Here is a 4,149-nt window from a genome sequence, read left to right as displayed (position 1 = left end):
CGGGGCGGCGCCCCGCCCCTCGGCCCGCCCCGCCGAACTTCGGATTGGCGCGTTCGAATGGTCACGTGGCAGCGCCGGCCCCGCCTCCTCCCTCTCCATGGCAACGCGCCGGCGGCCCGGCTTCCGCTAGGCACCGGATCACCGCTTGGCTTGTTTCCTGCTGCCTTTTTGTTGCCGGGTCTTTGGTCCGGAAAGAAGAGCGAGCGCCCGGTGCTTCTCGGCCCGAACAACACACACACACACACACGGGGAGAGAAATCGGAAATTAAAAAAAAAAACAGCGAGGAGGAAACAAAACAATCCCGGAGCCCCCCCGCCCCCGCCCCGCCACAAAATAACAATTAAAAAAAAAAGCAGACAAAACAGTAAAAAAAAATTAAAAATTCAAAAGTGTGTGGCGGGGCAGAAAATTTAAAAAAAGAAGGGGGGGGCATCCTCACGTGGTGATTCGGGAGGCGGGAATCGACACCTCGTGGTGTCCTCGCACCCACTGAGAGGTGGCCTAACGAAAAAAGAAAGATGTTTTTCTGCAATTATTATTTTTTGCCCGTGTCCCACTTGGAATCGTCATGGGAGTCACGAACGCCGGCAGCGGGGGGCACGGCTGTGGCTGTGGGCAGCGGGGGTGTGGCGGCGCCAGCGGTGATCATGGGACTGCCCACAGACGTTGAGGCGCTGGGGGTGGCAGCGCCTTTTCGCAGGGGGTGCACGTGCACCCGCGTGCATCCCCTGCGCGTCGCCAGTGACATGAATAATAACTGGGGAGCTGTATCTATGTATATTTTTGTCATATTAGAATGAAAATGTCCAGATTTTTTTTCTTATTTGGGGGCCCCTCGCATGGGGAGGCCCCAAGCTGTAGTTGAAGTGGCTTAAGCCTACATCCGGCACTGCCGGTGAGGCCTGTGCAGCTCTGAAGCCACCACCGTGCTCCTGAAAACAGCCTCTTGGGATCGTGACTCCAAAACCAGGCCGGTTTGGCCCCTCTGGACAGAACAAAACCGGGGGCTGCTGGAAGGCCCTTTTCTGCACAAGGGGAACAACCCATTCGATGGCGGCCTTGCAGACAGTGGGCCTGGGTCACTCGTGACCAGTGCACAAACCGGGCCTCCCTGGCTTGGGGAGCGTGGGGACTGCCATCAGTACAACGTAGATTCATAGATGTTAGGGGCTGGAAAGGACCTTGCAGATCATCAGCATGATATTGAATGCTTCGGGGGTGCTTTGTCGCGGGGTGGCTTTAGATAGGAGGGAACGTGTCCAAGCTAACAGCTCCACCTGTGTTTTGTAGGTGTCTGGCTGGCACCATGGCCGAAAGAGAGGGCTTCACCTTCCTCCCAAGCTCCCCTCGCCACCCTTCTCCAGCACAGTTGACACGACCGTCGTTTTGCCTGTTGCCTGGGCCCGTAACCTGAGTGTCATCTCTCAATCTGCATGTCCACGGTGTACCGAAATCTTCCGGATGATTCCTGTAAGACATCTCTAGGCCTCTCCTGTCCTTCCCCACAACTAATGCTCCCGCCCATGTCCTCATGACTTCCCCTTGATTGTGGAAACTTGAATGCAGTCTCATCCCACTGATATTCATCCAGAATGTTTTTGTAACAATTATTTTCCTTTGGCCCTGACATCCCTCTGCTCCCCTCCAATGGCTTCTTTATCACATGAAAGATAAGCAGTAGTGTCTTCACTTCCCATACCTTCACAGCCTCTCCCTTCCTTATCTATCATCTTTTGTGCACTATCAAGATTTTGATTCCTGCCTCCAATTAGCCAATTACGCCACTACTATCTACTCATTACATTTTCAAACAGCCTCCTGCTTGCTCCTGTGCTGCCCCCTCACCCGTGGAAACAGCTCCCTGTAAGTATTTGCAAAGTTACTGCATTATTTTCCTTCAAATATTAAAACTTTTGCTGTGGCGTCCTTGGCAATGGCTAGGCTGCTGATGTGCTGATACTACTTTCTACCAGGCTGGCCAGCATTGTCCCATTGTTTCCCTAAACTCCTCCGTTTATCTTTTGTTTTCAATAGGAAGACTTTTAAGCTGCTGGGGGCATTGACCATCCCTTGGTTTCTGATAACACAGTACAGAGCACTGGGGTCTTAGTTCATGACAAAAGCACCTCAGCTTTATAATGGAAATGATGCATAATTTATTGAAAAATTATCTTTGTTTAAATGCATCCCGTTTTATTCTAATAGGGCTGAGGTGTGTATTTTCAGTGACATCTAATAACATGGAAAGTTTGGAAGGACAGCAATATACCAGAATGACCATTAGATCCAAATCATTTAATGACCTATAATTCAAACACTTGAGCTTGAAAAAAAAATAATTGGGCCTGAAAATTACTGTTTGTTGAGAATGCTAATGAGAATTTTTCTGCAAGGTTTGATAAAGCTTTGTCAAAGTTAGAAACAGTGTAAAAGAGGACTTAAAGTGGAATTTGCTTTGCTCATCAGCTAGGGAGAGAGCATAAGCTTGCTGGGTATTGTAAAATAAATAAATAAAAAATGGATATTGATAGAGGTCACACAGGAAGACTGTAGTGGGTAGGAGCTGGAGCCCAGACCCAGCCTTGCAGCAGCTGTTAATTGCAGGAACGTTCTAGTGCTGTCTCTTCTAAAATAATATTTATAGAGTGTGTGTGTGTGACACACACACACACAAATTTCCTTTGCAACTATTTTTAAAGAAAACTTTCACATTTTAAGAATATTATTTATTTATATATATAGTATATATATAACTAGAAGTATATATATATATATAGTACAGCTTGTAGTATGGTTACCTTTGCTTGTCTCATTCCAACAGATGCCATTTGTGATACTTTTAAATTTGGTTTTCTTATTTGAATAATTTTATTAGAATTTTGTAGCACGTCTAATTCTAATATTTATTAAAATACATGTAGATGCAAAACACCACTTTATGCTTACGATTATTTATTAATGCCACATTTTAAAATATTACACAGAAAATTTATTCCAGTACACATTAGTAAATAAATTATGCTTGTAATTTCTAATGCATTTTTAATTATAAATTTATCCATGTCTCCTTTTATTTATGATAACTGTTCTCGTCATTGCAACACAGTATATATTACGGGAGACACTATTAATTACACATTCTTGGACATTGAGCTTGACAACACATACTTTGAATCTGATTTTTTTTTTTTTTAAAGATTCAAAGTGTCCTTGCTGGTACTCTTATTCTAAAACCACCCATAAACAGAAACAGTGTCTACAAATGTGTGTCTACATTTTGGAGATTACCATGTACCCAAAATCAGTGGATACATGGTATTCTGTAGCTGGTTGTTAGACTGCAAATGTATTCGTACACATTCCTCCTGGAAAAAGAAATGATTTATTTTCCAGCTCTGTTTCTTTTAGACTAAGGCTGGCATGCAGCATTTCAGAAGCTGTGGTGGCAGCTCAGGTCTTTGGGACCCTTGGAGCCGGGCTAGAGAGATCCTGGTGACCACACTGCGCATGGGGATAGAAGGCGGCAGAAATGCAGGTGCGCCTCCCGCAGAACACGATAGCCCGTCTCGCCAGGATGGGTCTCCGCCAGCCCGCAGCTCCAGGCTTGGCTCCCGGTACTTTGGCTTAGCCGTGACGGGACAGGACGGGGCGTCCGACATTCAGTGCGGAGCTTCGCTCTCGCTGACGAGGCTGGCGTCGGTTTTTAAGGAAGCCAGCGTCAGCCTCGTGCTTCGTTCGCCCCCGCATCTGCAGGTGCTCTTCGCTTCACGGCCTCTCATCACGATGCGGGGCTCTATCAGCGACCACGCTCGTTTAGGGTCGGGTGACGCTTGGTTGTGACCTTGTTTGGGCGATGACTGTGATGGAACTGGATTCACGTTGTGTCAGTTTTTCAAGACGGTAACTCCCACATTAAGCGAGGAGTGGCTCTACATCCCCCGGCCCTGAGCTGCGGCCTGGATGCCTTTTCCCACGCAGGGGGCTCTATGGAGGCGGCCCCGCAGCGAAGGAAGCGAGCTGTCCGCCCCGTCCAAGCCGGGCCCCGACGGGCACACCACTGCGCCTGCGCGGAGCTGAGCCGCCGGCCCCGCCCTGTGCCCGGCCTCGGCGCCTGCGCGCTGAGCGGGCGCGGTGTCACTTCCGCCCGG

The 4,149-nt window shown here is 48.3% G+C and overlaps 1 protein-coding gene across 1 annotated transcript in view; it reads left to right on the top strand.

Annotated features, from left to right (window-relative positions):
* The first annotated feature begins 447 nt into the window (after positions 1-447).
* Positions 448-4,149, top strand: part of MAPKAP1 (mitogen-activated protein kinase associated protein 1) — a 138,640-nt gene continuing 134,938 nt past the window's right edge. Inside the window, exons 1-3 of the mRNA XM_025194507.1 lie at positions 448-497; positions 1,292-1,471; positions 1,816-1,864. The gene's annotated coding sequence lies outside the window, so the exon portion shown is untranslated. The remainder of the gene's footprint in view (positions 498-1,291; positions 1,472-1,815; positions 1,865-4,149) is intronic.

This window comes from Alligator sinensis, unplaced genomic scaffold (genome assembly GCF_000455745.1).
Source record: "Alligator sinensis unplaced genomic scaffold, ASM45574v1 scaffold611_2, whole genome shotgun sequence".
In the NCBI taxonomy this organism is placed as follows: Eukaryota; Metazoa; Chordata; order Crocodylia; family Alligatoridae; genus Alligator; species Alligator sinensis.
The sequence above is the reverse complement of the archived record's forward strand: the minus strand, read 5'-3'. Positions and strand labels throughout refer to the sequence as shown.